This window comes from Pinus tabuliformis, chromosome 7 (genome assembly GCF_031772625.1).
Source record: "Pinus tabuliformis cultivar Carrire ecotype Pingquan chromosome 7, CPIR1, whole genome shotgun sequence".
Classification (NCBI taxonomy): Eukaryota; Viridiplantae; Streptophyta; class Pinopsida; order Pinales; family Pinaceae; genus Pinus; species Pinus tabuliformis.
In genome coordinates this window covers 513,161,061-513,180,929 of record NC_142293.1, presented here as the reverse complement: position 1 = coordinate 513,180,929, position 19,869 = coordinate 513,161,061, and positions in this window count along the sequence as shown.

Sequence of the window (19,869 nt, the reverse complement as noted above, 5' to 3'; positions counted from 1 at the left end):
TTCCACATTGCATATGGAGTATCCTTCTCATGGAGATTAGAGACAATATGATCTCAAGCTCCTTCTAGTATGATCCTCCTTGACTTTGCCACACATTTCTTCCACTCTGCTAAATCTTGAGCATCAGTTGTTGGAGGCTTAGGAATATCATTGTCTATGAATTCCTTCAACCTGTTATCTTCCAACACTGCCTCCATCATGTCCTTCCAAGCAATATAATTTGAGCTACCCTCAAGGGAATACTCAAGTCTCAATCCATAGAATGACATATTGTTGGCTCTGAAGAATTATACTGAAAATTTGATTCACCTACAAGGACAAACTCGAATTCTTCTCTTCTATTATGATTCCTTATTTGATACCATGTAGAAATTCCTTATAGATTCAAACTGCTTATGTAATTTTCTAAAACAAAATACTTGAATCTACTCTACTCATCAGCGGAAATAATTAAATGATCAAGAAATCACAACATAAACATGAGACAAGATTCAATCACATATGCTCATAGATTTATCTAAGGGGAAAGAAACTTCTCAAAACCCCTTCCTATTTGTATTGCATTAGTCAGAAAATAGAGAAGAAATACAATGTTTGCTCAAGCCCAAGCAACCTATGCACTAGTATAATCTATCTCACTGCTTCCTAGACAAGCTCTGGTCAATACTTAACCAAATCCAAGCCTGCCCAAGTCCCTATTTCCTTGTGTTGTTCCTCAAGGAATTATCCCCCTATTAATTAGGGAAATTCCCAATTAGAATTGTGCAATCCCTGTAGGCCCCTTCTTTGATTGCATGCACCACCTATACAACTTGGATAATTATACAACTAATAGTACACTTCCCTTGAACTCCAATCTCAACTAGGTAACTCAAATTTCATGCATGCATGAGTTAATTAAGGTTGATTGATCAGTTAACTAGTTGAACACTGAAGTTGCACCCCACTGTTAGACCTCCTACTAGTTCCTCCAACAATTGGAACTAGTTTAACTGACCTTAACTCAATTTAACTGAATTAAATTGTTACAACTAAAATTAACTCAACCTAGGCTCCTAAAATTTAGGAATCACTGTACACAACTCAAGTTAAGCCCTCAACTCAAATTAACTAAGCTAATTGAGTGATAACAACTCAGTTAACTCATTCAAGTTGTCTTGTGATGTGGAATTTCGATTTTCTCCTAATTTAATTCAAGGGAAAATTAAATTAGGAATTTCTTGTTGCATTTTCAACATAAAGTAATTCACAATCTAGACCAAAAAAATTAGACATGCAATAACAAATAACACACATGAAACAAGTATTTTTCTTGGGGAAAGCAAACTCCTAAGAACCCCAATTCTTGCTTGCATTAAATAAGAAGAATAGAGATGTATTATAATTTATTTTCTCAACTAGGCACAACTTGCAAGTGAATAACCTATATCTCTACTCATTGAGAAGCTCTGACCTAGACTTAGTCAATTTCTACCTCCACTTGAGCCCCTATTTTCTTGCGCAATTCCTTGAGAAATTGAGCCCCTCTTAAATCGAAAATTCCTCTAATTCATCGCATAATTACCAAGGATGATCTACCTGACCTCATGTAGCACTTGTACACTCAACTAATTTACAATTGTTGGTTAACTTCCTTGGAAACTCTACCACAACTAGGCAACTCGTATTCTTTGCATGCATGAGCTAATTATTAGTTGATTGATCAGTTAACTAGATGATCTTTGAGTTAGACTAATGCCCCACTACTTAACTGATCACCAACTAGTTCTGTTAATAGTTAGAACTAGTATAACTGATTACAAATAAATTAACTCAACCCAGGCTCCTAAAATTTAGGAATCACTACATACAGCTGAACTTCATGCCCTTAACTCAAATTAACTGAGCTAGAACCATATAAAATAGCAATCATCACATGCAAACTAAAACTCAACTCATTAAATTGAATTGAGTGTTTTTAACTGAGTGACAAGAGCCATTTCACCTCAGTTAACTCCTCTGAGTTGACTGTTGATGTGGAATTTCAAATTTCCTCAATTTTATTAAGGCAAAATCAAATTGAGAATTTTTTGCCTCATTTTTCAACACTAAATTGGGTGGAAAGTGGCTCTCCCTTCATCACTTTCTAGCAAATATTAAAGAGACACAAATAATATTTTTTATTCATCTTTAATGAAATGGTTTTACTTATTCAAAGATTCATGAATGTTGTCATGCTAGGTTATCAAATATGTGTGAATGGTGAGCTGAAATTATTGTTTAAGTGTGTTTATTTAATCGTTGGTTTTGTACGTAAAAGTATTCCTTAAAGTACATTTTTTTGTTCTAGTTTTAAGTATATTGTGTTGTGGAAAAGAAATTAAAAGGTTGATTTGAGATTTGAGGGTCTTTATGTATCTATACTATGAAAGGTTTGTATCAGACCAGTTATGGGAGGGAACAATTGTGCAATATCCTTGATTGAAACTATAAGACTTGTAAGTTATTAAGTGATGGGAGACTTTGTTTCCTCTAGTCATGGACAAGGATCATGACCTCTTTGTCTATAAAATTTTAGAATAGGAGTGTGAAATTGTAGGCCCAAAGGAGTGGGTAGGACCTCAGTAAACTGGGTGGAGTTATGGATTTGGCCATGGGCCATCTCTTTGTCTTCTTTAGATAAGAAGCTTTGTTATGGGTGTTGCTTTGGAATGCATTTATAGGATACTGAAGATTTATAAGCCTTTAGAAGTCTTTGGGAAGTCTTTTAGTCATACGAAATAGGTCTGAGAGCCTAACAAAAGATTTAGAAATTTGAGGATTATAGTGATTTTCCCTAGCCCATAGTCATGTGTCCTAATTAGAGATATGATCGTGGGAAAGAAAAAAAGGCTTAACTCCAATAGGAGCTCTAGCACTAAGATCTGTTAAGATATGGATATCCATACATTCGAAAAACATGTTATAAACATATTTTTCCAAAATAATGGATGACATATGGTGGAAACGATGCACAATAAAACCATGATTTAGCAAAATTCTATGGATCCAAAATCTCTTGAGAGTTACAAAAAAATATTAGATTTTATTAAGTGTTGGAGACATATTATTAGAGTCTATCAAGGATCAGAAGTCCAAGCATCTAGAAAAAGACAAAAAAGAGGAATTTTCTAAAAAACTTGTATCTAGATGCCAAAATAATAGACCGCATGGAAGTCATGTGGAGCCCATGTGATCATCCACAAACCCTATGTGTAGGTGGGTGTTGATGTGACATGATGATGTGTCATGCTAATGTAGAACAAGGTATAAGTTTGGGCAATGTATCATGCTAATATGTTGTTGATGTAGCATGTTGACGTGGCTCTAAAACAGTCAAAAACCCCCATTTTGGTTGTTTTTGCACCTCATTTGGCCAAAACCTGAGAAATTTATGCTTGTTTCCTCTTTTCTCCAAAAAATATGACTAGTGATCCTACAATTCGTCCCAAACCTGGTTTGAGTGCACCAAACATGGAAAAGACACACAAACCTGGCCTACATTCCCGCTCGATGGGCAAATTTGTAGGATGGTTAAATCTGCCATTAATCCCCCAATCCTAATTTCTCTGGTAAAGTGGCAACCATAAGACCGCATAGGGGGCCAAAGATTTTGGACTCTGTCTAGCCTCCAGCTCTGGCACGTGCCCTTGGTTTGATGTTGCGATGGTGACCATGGGCTGGCCCCTCTCCATTTCTACACCCAGTGTTATATTAGGCACCATGTGCCTTCGGGCTAGCCCCCTGTGGGTTGGCCCCTCTTCCTGTTAACCTCCAGACATATGTTTAATTCCGACTGTATTGTGTTCGTGGTTGTAACCATGGGCCAGGCTAAGGCCTAGCCTTTAGCCCCTTTCCTGTGGTCCCATAGCACTGGGGTGGCCAGCCCAGCCCCCTCCCCCCATTGGCGCATTTCATAAAGTTTAAATAATGTTTAACGCCCATAGTTAATAAGAACCAATGTAGGCAGGTTGGTGGAAGGCTTGGCTGGTCTATGTGAGGTCCAGTGTTCGATTCCTTGGGGTTTGCTCAACCTCCATACAAATTGTTGGTCGTCCATGAGGAGACCACGTAGCCACTGGTTGGCCCACGTAGCACTCCCTCATTGAGCCACCATAATAAACATTCAACCAATGAAAATTAACCACACCTCAACCAATCATCTGATGCAAAATGTCGACAACCACTGGCCAATTGAAGGACCCAATCAGCATACGAACCACTGACTGGATGTCCCTGCAAACCATTTTTCAAATTTTTAATTATTTCGCAAATCGATCAGAACACTATATCAGGAGCATCCAATGTGGGATTTGAGTGAAACGAGTTGCGTTGGATTCAAGTCGCCGAGATCAATCCAATCATATAGGTTTCGAGCTATGTCACACACTTCCAATTTTGAGCATTTTTTTGATCCCTTAGATCACTCCTCCCCATTGGAAGCTTTTGGACCTCCAAAAGCACATTTTAGTCAAAAAATATATGAAGGTATAGTTCCCTCACCCTTCCCTTCTCAATCCACTTAGATTTTCTTGGATTTGTTCCTTTGAGACCAACACGAATGTACTCCACATTCCCTCGTTTTGAAGTTGTTGTCAAGGATGGTATCCTGTTGCAATTCTTCAAGAAATTTTGGTGAGAAATATTCTTTTGAAGGAATCTTAACATGCTCTCCTTGATCATCAATTAAAGGAGGCTCATATAGTCTAAAATTATCAACATTAACAACTGTATATATTTTCATCTAAGGAGGAAAATCCAAACAGAAGGCATTGTTACCAGTATTTTCAACAATCTTGAAATGACCATACCTTATTAGTTTTATCTTTTTACCTTCTCCTTTAAGCCTCTCTTTGCTAATGTAAAGCCATACTTCATCTCCAACTTGGAAATTATTGTCAACGGGATTCTTATCATGCCTTGCCTTATACTTGGCTTACCTCTTTTCTAACTATTCTTGAACCATTTGATGCACCAATTGAAATTTCTCAATGAACCGCTTGGCCTTATCAATGTCACTATGACCATCATAGAAATATCCTTCCCAAAGATAAAAATCTAAAGGATATTTTGCTAAGTAACCAAATCATGCCTCAAATGGAGATGTTTGATTCGATGAATGCTTTTCCCAGTTATAAGCATGCTAAAGGTAGTGTAAGTGTTCATCCCAAAGCTTGGGATGTTTACTGCAATAACCACAAAGAAGATGTACTACTATTTTATTCACCACTTCTATCTGACCATCGGTTTGTGGATCGAATGTTGTGCTCTTTTTCAACTTGGTGTTCATGACTGCCCATAAGCTTGACCAAAAGTTCCCAACAAATTGAGAATTTCAATCAGAAATAATGGATTTGGGCAATCAAAATGTACCCATACATGTTGAAGAACATTTGTGCAATCTGTTCAGGTGTAACCTGCTTCTTACAAGGAATCAAAATACACATCTTGCTGAAACGATCCACCACAACATAAAGATGATCATGATTTCTTTTAGACATAGGCAGTCCTCCTACAAGTTCCATAGAGACACTTTACCAAGGATGGGAAGGAACTGGAAGTGGAGTATACAATCCTAACTTTCTATTTCTAGGCTTACTTGTAGCACATAAAGAACATCCTCTTACATATCGTGATACACTTTCATTCATTCTAAGTCAATAACAATACCTTTGTAATTGTGTCACCATCTTGCCTACACCAAAATGGCCAGCAATAAGAGAAGTATGTGCCTACCTTATGATATTGACTCTTTCACCCTATAGAATGCATAGCTTGCCAAGATGATACAAACGCTTATCATGCACATGGTAATCCAATTCCTCTACTTAGTTCCCTTGACATAAAGTTTCATATACATCTTTAAAGTCTTCATCTAAAGCATATTGTTCAACATAGCTCTCATGCATGATAGAATTATGTATAAGAATAATTGAAGCACTAACAATTGGTCTAGAAAGCATGTTGGCAACCTTGTTATAGATACATTTCTTATACCTTATCACCAAGTGGAATTGCTGCAAGAAACCCATCCATATGAAGTGCCTTGATTGTTGTAGCTTAGTTTGTGATTACAAGTATTGCAATGGTTGATGATCAGTGTGAATGATAGTTTCCTTTCCCATCAAATAGTATTTCCACTTTTTCACACTTTGCACCAATGCATACAGTTCCTTGTCATAAGTAGGATAGTTAACTATTGCACCATGAAAATTTTCAGAATGGAAACATATGGGCTTATCATGTTGCATCAAGAATGCTCTCATGGCATAGTCACTTGCATCTGTTTGTATCTCAAATGGTTGTCTTAAATCAGGAAGTGAAATAACTGGAGTTGTATTTATTCTCTCCTTCAATGCATCAAAATATTTTTGTTGCGTACCTCCCTAATGAAAAAATTGCTTAATGCTTGTCAAGGAGTGTAATGGAGCTTTTTTTTTGTTTTGAAATTTGTCTTCCATGTGTCTCCTTCGGCAATCCTAATCTGATCATAACCACTCCTCAAGTAAAACTTAGTGAAATATAAAACATTTTTCAATTTATCAAGCAAATCGTCGATTCAAGGAAGAGGGTAACGATTCTTTACTGTTATCTTGTTCAAGGCTCTGAAATCTACACACATGTGCCATGTACCATCTTTCTTTGGTACTAACACAATTGGTGACCTGCATGGAAATGTGCTTGGTTTGATGACCCCTTTGTCAAGCAAATCTTGTATTTGTCTTTTAATCTTTGCATTCTCCATAATTGACATCTTGTACATGCCAATATTTGGAAGAGGACAATCTTGTTGCAATTGGATCTCATGTTGGATACCTCTTTTAGGAGGCAATCCTTTGGGCTCCTGAAACATATCATCATATGTGTTAACAACCTCATACAAATCAGATTTTAACTTTGCATCACATCCTTGGAAAGCTTCATTTTCAACATTCTCTTTGGGTTTGATCATCAAAAGTACAAAGTTCTTACTAGCATTGACTAACCTTTTCATTTGTCTAGCATTTACAAGTGGCAAATTCAACTTATTGTTATGTTCTCTAACAATGTACTTAACTCCATTTTAAACAAGTGATATTTTTTCTCATGGTGATGAAAGATGGCTCTCCTATCATATAGATATGGGATTCCCAAAACAGTACCAAAAATATCAAGTGGAATGACATCAAGTTCTACCTCATCTATAAAGTTTGCAGTGATGGCAAATCTTAATTTACATCTTTTTGTCACATGCAATTTTGCATTGTCACATATCCAACCTAAAGGGTATGGTTTAGGATAAGGATTTGTTTCCAAATTCAATTTCTTGATAGTGTCTTCAGAAATGAAGTTTTCTTGTGAACCACTATCAAACAATGTGTCTATCTTGGTATGTTTTGAAATGACTCTAATGTGGAAAAGCTATATTCTTTCCTTTTCATGTTGAGTTTCATTAAGGTTACTACTTGAAGAACTAGTACTTGCAATAGAGTCCTTACCTTTGAATCCCATGGTTTTGATCTTTGTTTCATCCCCAGAGTCAGATCCTAAATCATGTTGTGTAGTTGCAGCAGTGTTTTGTTTCCCTTTGTTGTTAAACTTTTTGGGTCTCATTTCAGGATGAAGTTTCCAATAGTGGTCTTCATCATGTCCTTCTTTTGAACAATGTTTATAGGTGAGCTTTTCTCCCTCTTTCTTGGCTGAAGCATTTTTCTTACCTTTGCCTTTGAATTTCCCCTTTCCTTTGTCACCATTCTTGAATGGATTTTTGCTACCCTCTTGAGGAACATTCTTCTCCTTGCTTCTAAATGATTTGCATGTACACAAACTTCATCTAGTTTTGTAGGGTTAAACATGAGAATCATGTGTCTCAAATAACTATGCAATCCTCCAATGTATTTGATCAATGTATCTTGTGAAGACAAATCTATGCCCAAAATCAAAGCTCTTTTCCTAAATTCTTGAGTATAGCTTTGAACATTTTGCCCCTTAGCTTGCCTAAATTTTTGTCAATCCATAATAGCTTTATGCATGTATGCTAATGGATAAAATTTCCTTCTTATTTCAACAACAAAATCATTCCAAGAGGATAAAACCTTACCTTGTTTCTTCATGTCCTCTTGAGTTTTGGCTTCCCACCAAATTAGTGTTGCACCTTCCAATCTAAGATAAGAAAGTTGAATCTTGGTTTCATCATCTTTGATTCTTTTTATCCTGTAATACACTTCAATCTAACAAATCCAATTATCTAATCTCTCTACATTTACCTCTCCATTGTACATAGGCAATTCACACTTAATGTCAAGCTTAAGCAAAGGAGTTTTACCATGATCCCTTGGGGAATTTGGAGGTGTTTGTGAAAGGGTAGAAGAAGTTGAAGATGAGGATATGGATGGAGGTGAGGGTGGTGGTTTGTCACCATTCCCTCCATTTCCTTTTAGAGGTTTGTCTCTTTTTCCTCCATCTCCTTTTGGAGGGTTTGAGATTTCTCCATACAGTCTGGAATTTCTCTCCTCATATAGAACCTTAACCATATTAAACCTTCTCCTTCTCCTATTTTAAGCTTCAACCTTATAAGCATCAGAAAAAACACTTGTAAACAAATCAAATCTTCACAACAACCTATGCTTTGATACCAAAATGATCTGTATGTATAAACTTGAAGATTTTTTAAACAATTTTGCAAGTGTAAATTATGTGTTTTGGGTAGAGGATCATTTTACTAAACACATAAAAGATTTTTTTATCTCAGTTTTGTAGAAACTAAAGAAGACATCAGTGCCATAACAATGACAACAAATGATGAAGGAGTTCACCCCTCCTGGGCTACATCTCCTGGTCCAGCTTCCAATGCTGTACCTTTTTCATTATGCTAAAAAATATGTGCTTACATCAAGTTACACTGCTAAAAATGCTAAAACAATGTCTCCAATGGCTCAAAAACAGTCAAAAACCCCCACTTTGGTTCTTTTTGCACCTCATTTGGCCTAAAACTGAGATAGTTATGCTTGTTTCCTCTTTTCTCCAAAAAATCTGACTAGTGATCCTACAATTCGCCCCAAACTTGGCTTGAGTGCCCCAAACATGAAAATGGTGCGCAAACTTGGCCTACATTCCTGCTCAACAGGTGAATTTTTAGGGTGGTTAAATCTACCATTAAGCCCCTAGTCCCAATTTTTCTAGTCACATGGCAACCATAAGATAGCATAGGGAGCGAAGATTCTGGGCTCTGTCTAGCCCCTAGCTCTAGTGCATTCCCTTGGTTTTATGATGCGCTGGTGACCGTGGGATGGACCCCTCGTGGGCTAGCCCCTCTCCATTTCTGTGCCTACGGTCATATGAGGCACCATGTGCCTTGGGGTTGGCCCTTCTTCTCGTTAGCCTCTAGACTTACGTTTAACGCTTATTGCGTTGTGGTTGTAGCTGTAACCATGGGTCGGGATAAGGCCTAGCCCTTGGCCCCTCACTTGTGGTCTGGTGGCACAGGGGTGGCTAGGGGCTAGGGCTTAGCCCAACCCCCTCCCCCCATTGGCACATTTCATAAAGTTTAAATAATGTTTAATGCCCATACTTAATAAGAACCAATGTAAGCAGGCTGGTGGAAGGCTTGGCTGGTCTATGCGAGGTCTGGTGTTCGATTCTCTAAGGGTTGTTCGACCTCCATACAAATTTTGGGTCGGCCATGTGGCAGCCATTGGTTGGCCCATGTGGCACTCCCTCATTGGGCCACCACAACAAACATTTAACCAATGAAAATTAACCACGCCTCAACCAATCAGCGGATGCCAAATTTCAAACAATCATTGGCCAATGAAGGACCAAGTTAACCTACCAAGTCATGGCCCAGTCAGCGTACATACTGCTAACTGGGCATCCATGCCAACCATTTTTCAATTTTTTAATTGTTTCCCAAGTCGATTGAAACACGATATTGGGAGCTTCTGATGTTGGATTTGAGTGAAATGAATTGCATTGGATTCAGGTCACTAATATATATACAATCATATAGGTTTCTAGCTCTGTTGCGCACTTTCAATTTTAAGCATTTTTTTATCCCTTGGATCAGATGGTGATATCAAAAAAAAAATTACAATGGTTGAAGGAAGATAAATTTGGATAACCCCATCCCCCATAAAGTAAACTTGGAGGTCGTGCCTAAACACCTCATTCCATTAAAAATGCCTTGTGGGGCTTGGATGGTGTTGTAAGGTCCCACCTTACCAACCATCAATAGTATAGAGAAGTAAAGGTCACATTGAATACTATTACTCAATTTTTATTTTTATTTTATTTTTGTTTTATTCATAATATGACTAACTTAGCTATCATGTAATCATGTTCCTTCAACTATTTCAATGTAAGAATATAACATAAGAAGTCAGGGATAACTTTCCCTTAAGACCAATTCCAAAACACATTTCCTCTCAAGTTTAAAAGATCATAACATGTGCTCTTTTCATACTTATACATGAGCTCTAAGTAGGAGTAGAAATAAAGTCTACCCTAATTCCATGTGCGAACATTAAGCTAGATCAACCTATTTGATTTCCTAGATTATGCTAAATAAGCTTCATTTATTGACTCTTGATATCATAACCACAAAAGTATTATACTTCTTTTACAAAAATCACATATAAGTGTATGAGTATTAACCTACCTATAACAAGGTAACTGAGGGAAGAATATGTCTCTCTTCATCAATAAATCTAATAAATATGATATGTTTATGAAATTAATCACAAAATATATTGACCCAACAACATTTCCAAATTCATCAATTAAAATTCCCAATCCCAATTATTAAGGAAATGCTAAAATCATGAGAATTGTATAATGAATGTTGAAACAAAAGCAACTACTGTTACTAATTTAGAAGCATGTTATTCTGCAAAAAGTGTTATGTAAAACAATGAAAATGCATAAATTGGGCACAAGTAGTTGTTTTCTACAGTGATTGAAGCACAATAATGCACCCATGAACACATGGAGCCCAAACAAATCTTATTATGCTCACTTGGACAAAATCCTACAGAAAGTCACTATAAAATTATTTCCAACAGCCCCTTTTTTATGAAAGATTTATATAATAAAAGTAACAACAATCCTATTCTCTATTCACAGTTCAGCAAATTATTAAATTTATTTTCATGTTCATACCAAAAACTTGCAGACATAAGAAGCTACATCCATCAAATAGTTTATTCATAAATTTCTAGTACATAAAAACTACGGTAAGTAGGACTTTTACTCTAACAATTTATATGCACAAAAACTACAACCATTCATGTCTTTTGACAAACACTTTGCATGAAGGTAAGTAGGACTTTTACTCTAACAATTTATATGCACAAAAGCTACAACCATTCATGTCTTTTGACAAACACTTTGCAAACATACAATCTATAGCCATTGAGACATTTTGATACACTTTGCAAGCATGCAATCTACAACCATTGAGGCATTTTACCAAACACTTGGCAACAATGAATTTGAGATTCTTCTTCAACCTATTCAACTCATAAAATTCAGAAATTGAAATTTCAATTGCTGACATCTTAAAACAGGGACTAAAAATTCATAGTTTTTCATCAAAAACTCAAAAACAAACGCATATAATTGGCATCAACAATCTGTAAAATCGCCTAGATTTTCGATCTGGATTCTGCAATGTACTTTTTTGGAATCAAATGGGGGGTTAAATGGCCATAAGGCAAGGATACCTCATGATGTTGAGCGGAAAAGTAACAAAACGTTCCAGAGATGCGATTTATTAAAACAACAACAACAAAAACATTCCTACTACCTCATTTATCACTTTGTCAAACAATTAGTGTGAAAATTCATCTACAGTTGTACATGGAGAAAAAAAAAATCAAATTTATGATGATATGGTATTGTAGTCAATTCATGGCAACCTGCAATGGACAAAAAATCATTATAAAAAGAACTTAAAACTTTTGAAACACATTATTGTTTTAATCCCCCTGCATGTACATTCTCAACTACAACTGCCATTCATTATTGGTTAGCTCATAAATAAATTTGTAAATATCTCATAAACATTCACAAGTAGAAATTTCCATTAATTTTAAAGTTCTACAACACTTTTAAATTAATAATAAACTAAAATTTCAAGAATGCTTATGCACATACCTGACAGTGTATTTATACAATTCCAAAAAGATGGGAATATGTTACAACTCCAATGAGATTGTGCTCCTACTCCAATATCCTTACCAACACATTGTGAACCATCTGGTTTTCCTCCCAACCATATCCAAGGAGAAATTCTCCCCCTGGAACCCCTGAGCTGTAAGAGCTCACAAACAGTACCAAAATATAGCAGTAGAGAGATATCCAAGGAAAGCTGAGGAAGATAAGTTTCACTTCCTCCCAACACCACTCATGGTCAGCTCCACCAGGTAGAGCTACATAGTAATTTATATTAGGAATTTCAAAATCATTTCAAAAGAAATTGGCTACTCTCCAAGTCTCTCACTCTCATAATATTTTTCAAATCTCTCCAACTCTTGGTATCACAATGCACCTCCCTCCCCCTAAGTGAGAATACATGAGACACATATATAGGAGGAGCAACAAATTCTTGTCATAAAGGAGGAGTAATATGCATGCATTGTATTCCATTTAGAGGAGTGTAACTCATGCCATTAAGGAGAGGTATGCATGCCTTAGTTAAGGATAGTGTAACTTATGCATTAAAGAGAGCGTAAGAGGAATCTTTTATGACATGTCTTTAATGAGTTGAAGAGGAATATGCCATTCTTTGATGAGTGCATAAAATAGAGTGTAATGTATTATTAAAAGAGAGATATTTACATAGCACCATGAGAGTCATCAAGGAGAGAGGTGTGAAGTGATTGAGGAGATGAAGGTGACTTGTAATTCTCCTTTAATAATAATATCATAGTCTCATAAAAGATATTAATAATATTGAGGATTAATTCGAGATTGAACGATTAGGATTGATTAATGATAAGTTAAGTGAATTTCCTTCAACTATACTTGATTTCCAATTTATGTAAGGTGATTTACTATTTTTTGAAAGTCATGCCTGAGATGCTAGACACGACTTTCTATTTTTAGAAAGTCACTAGGAAGAGGTTTTATTTAGGAAATTCATCCCTGAGCTTCCCATGAGTGGTATTTTTGTTCCGGAGAATATGGATTTTGTACCCCTATTGTATGCATCTTCGTGCCTTAGTAGATTGAAGACTTCGTGCCCTGATCTACTCTAAAGATCCAATATTCCACGCCTTGATCTTTTTAAATATTTAGGACTCCAAGCCCTAAACATTTTATTATAGATACAATACAAGACTCCACTTCTTTATCTTTCATGGATTTAGGACTTCGCACCCTAATTTCCATTGCTTCTCATCTACTCTGCTTTGAAACTCCATGCTTCACCTTAAGGTATTGATTGTGAGCTCATAGCCATCTGATGGTTCATTGGTAAGGCCTTGTTCCAAGACCTACACACATCACATTGTCATAGATCAAATGAATCAATGAATTTCATAATTAACTTATTCACATTTTACCAAAGATTGTGCATGACTTCCACAACCATTTTGGTTCTAGAGAAATTACTTCCATGACCATTTAAAATATGAACATCCTTGTTTGAAAATAACCACATTCCATATCACATCCTGCTCAATACAAGATTAAGCATATAAATTCATAAAAATCATGTATCATGACTTCCACAGTCATTTATAATTTGAGCATCCTTGTTTGCAAATAACTATGTACTTGCCACATATTGCTCATTACAAGATTAAACATATATAATCATATAAATCATGTATCATCCATAAATCATAATTAACCATATGTTCCACATAACGATGATCATCCATGGATCTATGTGTCTCAATCCTGACTCAACATCCATGCCATACACATATTGCCAAACTAATATACCAAAAGAGAAAACATTGATAATATGTTCTAACCAAAATCAATTCTTATACACACAACCATAGATATTATCCTAGGCACACAACAACTAGGTGACCCAAACCAAGTCTATAGCATATAAGCATGTACATAAGTTTCTCTCACATAATATTATATCATTATATCAAAATCACCCTCTCTAAGTGTCATCGAAGCTATCTCACCAAGAAGGGACCCTACAGGTGTTAAAGACCCCAATCCAAATTCCCCTATGGAAGATCTTAAGTGTTGAAAGACAACATACAAGATTATATCCTAAAGAAAAATGAAGAAAATATGGGGGATCAAGACATGGGTATAGAGGAAGAAACCCATGAGATATTAGAGGAGGATGATTCTCAATAGGACATGGACCTAGAATAGTTCAAGATCAACCTACAAACCTTGATAGTTATGGATGTAGAACACCTTATAAATATTCTAGAAATAGAGCTCCTAAAATACTTAGTGAAAGGAAATAGTAAGATTAGAATTACAACCTAGAAATATGTGGTGGGAGGGTTGTGTATCCAAACCACTACTAGTATAGCCAAATAAGAAAAAATGATCTTAGGAGGAGAAGAAATGGGGCAAGAAAACAATGAAACAAAAGTTGAAGGGATCTTCCAGTTGATTTAGACTAAGCCAAAGGACTCCCAAAGAAGTAATTATCTTCCCAACAAAAAGTTTAAATTGAAAATATTTTCTTGAAAGCTAAGAGGACTTGATGCCCCAAGAAAACATGCATGTTAAAGAAAATAACTACAAATGAACTGACCAAAATAGTAATGTTATAGGAAATCAATGTAATTGGAACATATTGTTGATCATAACCAGAAAACAATGGAGAGGAAATGAAATCTCGATAATGGATGATGATGGATTTGTAGAAGGACTAGCAATCCTCTAAGACTCAATTCAAATGCTACAAAGTGATTTTATCTTAGGACCAACAATACATCACCAATGCCTATGGCCCATCCAATTAGACCTTCAAATTTCCTTTCTTGGATTCCACATAGGCTTTGGGAGTAGTCATCCAAGGAAAATCCTAGATTCTAGGAGGTCAATTTAACATGATCACCTCCCTACAAGATAAAATAGATGGTTAGTGATGATTAGACGTTGATAGATTGAATTTTAATTAAACCATGGATAAGTTGTGAATGTTAGACATATAAACAATCAATGGGTGCCATACATGGAACAATATAAAGGGTAGATCATGGTAGATTGTAGTTATGATGGACAAGCTTTTGACTTCAATATATCTCCTATAGGGAAAGGTTTCCATATTATTAAAAGTCCTACCCTTTTTAGGATCCTTACATGGGAAAGTTCTCTCATCCCTATACTAAATCCCTTTACATTTGAGAAATTATATTTTGAGAACCCTAATTTCTTGTAAAACATAGGAACATAGCAAAAGGATGTGGTCTCTACTTGGGGAAGAAAGGTGTACTCATTTCAACAAAGGTTAAAATAAGTCAAGCAAAGAATTAAGACATTAACAAGGAAGCATTTGGAAGCAATTTTCATACCCAAATTCAACTGGAAAAGGAATTGGAAAACTTGCAAGTTATTATCATTCAAGAATATAGATCAAAGGAATGTGCAGCCCAAGAAACTCACCTCTAAAATGATATATCCATTTGGGAAAAGCAAGAATAAATCCCATGGAAATAAAAATCTAGAATTTGTTGGCTTAAAGAAGGGACAATAAAAATATATTTTTTCGATAATTCCCTAATCAATAAAGGGAACCATAACATAATCATTGCTCTCAATTTATCCTCAGGGGAAAATGTAGAGAGGGATGAATATATCAAATAAGATGTCAATAATCATTTCATTTATTTGTTAACTAATACCCTAGAGAACCAACAAGCAACCATTCAAACCATAACAAGCTCCACCCCCCTCTCATAAGCAAATTTAAGTTTGATGTGAACATCTCTTTTGTAGAAGTGAAGTAAATAGTAAAGAACATGGTATCAAGTAAATCTCTAGGTCTAGATAACTTCACTGTAAATTGCTTTCAAACTTGTTGGAAAGTGGTGTGAAGAGACATTTAGGAGGCTGTGGAGGAATCCAAATTGTGGAGTAGAAAGGGAAACAATAGTAGACCATCCTTCATAAATTGGACTAATTGGACAAGAAATATAGAGTAGCCTTTAAGGAAGTATTTGACATTGATATTATTGTATCCAACCCCTATGGACACTGACGGGCCTTAGAATTGGCATTCTTTTTTACCCTCTTTTCCTTATTATTAATTCCTTTTCACTGACCAATAACCCTGTATTAGTACATTCTAATGCTTATAAGAGAGATTTAGACATAGAGTGTTTTCCATTGCATTTCCTTAGTATTTTATATGAATTTATGATTAAACATTAAAAAAGATCATATTTGTATTTATCTTTGAGTTAATTTGCAAAGACAATGTAACAAATAGGTTTTTGTACAGGTTGTGATGCTTTCACAGGGGATGTTTTGGTTACAATTACTGCAACTCCAAACTTTGTTGCTGAAACTCCAAAATATGTTGTTGCAACTTTGAACTTTGTTACTACAACTCCCATTGTTACAACTCCAAACTTTGTTGCTACAACTCCTATTGTTGCAACTCTTGTTCACTCATTGTTGCAACTCATGAATTATGTTGCAACTCCAATTCACGTCAAAACTACAACTCGAGTTCATGTTATTGTTGGAACTCTAGCTCACGTTGTTGTTATAACTCTCTTTTATAACTCTTGTTGTTGCAACTCTAGTTCACATTTTTTATACAACTCCCATGGTTGCAACTCTAGTTCATGTCGTTGTACAACTCTGCGATTGTAACTAGGGAACCATGAACCATTGGAACCTTGAGTTGATCTTGTTACATAATTGTTATTTTATTATTTCAATTGGGATCAATATTAGACATGATTAATTGAGTTGTTAATAATTATTTGGAATTATGTATGAATTGTTTACTATTTGCTAATTATTAGCAAACCACATAAGAGATTTGTGGATGCATATTTATTGTTTGCTAATTGTTAGCAAACCATATGAGAAACTTGTGGATCTCATTTATTGGTTTTTCTTTTATTTTTAACCAATGTTATGTATAAAATGAGTTCCTCTTTCATTTCACGGCATAGGAATCTTAAAGCATTGTCCAAATTATAATGAAATAATTTAATTATTAAGATTTTATTTAAATTGTAGTTTATAATTTCCATAGTTTATGAATTAATTAATTACTTTAATTCATTTCTTTTGGCACATTTCTTTTCTTCATATATTTATTTGATTAATTAATTCGATTTATTTCTTTTTGCATGTTTATTTTCTTTGCATATTTATGAAATATTAGTTTCTTTTAACTAATTTAGTTAATTAAATTAATTCATCTTGTTAATGTAATAAGTGCTGGTAAATATTAGCACTCTGTACTTTGGAGGCAAAGCCCAATCCAATAGAACAAAGTAATATATAATTTGGGTAGTTCTCATTTCTAGTTTTGTAATTTAACTCAGTTATTTATTCACATAGAATTATTTACTTCCAAAATTATTTTTGGTTGTGTAATCTTTGCAATAAATTATTTGTTCATGGTTGTATAGATTTATTTATCAAATTATTTAAGCAAATGATTATTCATGTCTACTTCTAATTTGACACGCTTGCATTTCAAATTGGTTTGCATTCATTTACATAGTTGAATAAATGTGGTCAATGCATGATTACATTTTTTGTTTTGATTAAAAAAGTGAATCGTCCTGGTAAAGATTAGTCTTTTCATTTATTTCCTATGTACTTTGTTCTACCTATGCCAGGGGTTACAATGTTAAGATTCCTAAGCCCGCTATGTAGAAGTGTGTTATTTCAATTTTGCAAGTGTGATCTTGAATTTATTGCAAGCATGTTTACTTTCCATCAAGTGTGTTTAATTTCATGCCAGCGTGTTTACTTTCTAGCAAGTGTGTTTTATTTCCTACAAGCATGTTTACTTTCATGTCAATGTGTTTACTTTCCTGCAAGTAGTTTTAGTTACTTTACTTATGAACTTGTAGGACATTGTAAAGCTTCCTATACCTACATAAGTACTCATTGATGCTACAACTATAAAATAAATCAATGAAAGTTAAAAGTGTGGTTTGCATATACAATGCATGATAACTCACAAGTTCTATATGAGCCACAAGTTGACAATTAAATGCACAATATTTTGGTCATCTTTCTGAGCAATTAGAAAGGTAATTAAAAGACTTTTCATAAGGAGGCAAAGCATACGAATTTTAACAATTCACTTATGGCCTTAAACACAATGTTATTAAACTTAATGAAAGTGAAGATAGAATCATATGGTTAAATAATAAAGGTTCTATAAATTACATGATGAAGCAGTTGGGATGGAGAAGACTTAAAAGGTTAAAAAGAAGTGTTGGTGGAAGTCTTTATAGCTAGATAGTCCTTTGAAACTTGGATTTCTCTATGGTTGTCACTATCAACCAAGGTACTCACCTAAGAAAATTGTAAAGAGGACAAGGTAGAATAGTCCTAAAAATTGTATTAAATGCAAAAATAACGATAAATATGTGGATCACTTATTAGTGTACTACCCTTACATTAAAGAAGTCTAGTGTGATGCTTTAAAACTGACAAATAAGAAAGGAAAATAAGAAGTGGAAATTATTTTTGTTTATTTTAAAGGATGATATAAGAACAAAGTAGTGCCAAGTACAAGGCTTTACATTGCATTGTTTCAAGGGCAATATGGCTAGCAAGAAATAAAATAATATTCCAAAACAAGGAAATTCCACCTATATAAGTCAATGATGAAATTAGGTTCTCTAATGGAGGAATTAAGAAACCAAAAAAGGTAGAGAGTCCTAGATTATTGAAATAACTAAATAAACAAAACAAAAACTTGAGGATACTTTGATGGAGCCTACCATGGGACTTGGGGTTTTGTGAAGTGAGCATAATATTATCTTAAAAGAAAATCATGGTATACTTTTTAAAATTAGTTATTGAGAAAAAAACAAAATATATGAATAAACTATAGCTCTATGATGATTAAAAATTACTTTAGAAAGAGATATTAATATTATTCAAATCATGAGTGAGTCCAAGTTCATTATTAATTGGAAAAAGGGTAAAAGTAAGATGGAAAATGTACTATTTCTCAATTATGAGGTAGAGATAAGAAATAAATGTGTAAATATATATTATTAAGAGAGAACACAATTAAACTACCCAAAAAAAATCTTTATTACTACAAGAGGTTGTTGAATATAGTTAAAACAAGTGAGAAAGATTCACTTTTAATTAAGGTTATTTCTCTTTATTGATTATTTATTCAGATGAGTATGAAAATTTCCTACATAAATGGAGAAGCTATGATTTTTTTTTAACTGATATCACTTAAGACAATGTATAATAATAACGAGTTTTTATTTTATTTTATTTTAAATATAAATAAATTAAGACATGATACTTTAAGCTAATGCCAATAGAAATAGAACATTGTATTAATAGGCATTTATAGGTCATGCTTTTATTTAGTTTCAATGCAATAGCAAAGAGATTAGCCCTTTGGAAATTTTAAATAGACGCCATAATTTCATTTCTTCTTGAAATATATATATATATATATATTTTATTTTAATAGCTTAATTATTAATCATACTTTCTTATATTTAAAATATATATATATATATGAGTGAATTCACCATAAATTTGATGTGTTAGAAACCATTAACACATAGTTATTCACTTAAAAAATATATCACTACATGTTAAAACATTATTTTTTAACTAAGATATTAAGAAACAATGAATATAATAGGGCAATAAAATAAATAACAACAAACTTAAACAAAGAAAAAAAAACTTCATATTGATTTTTCA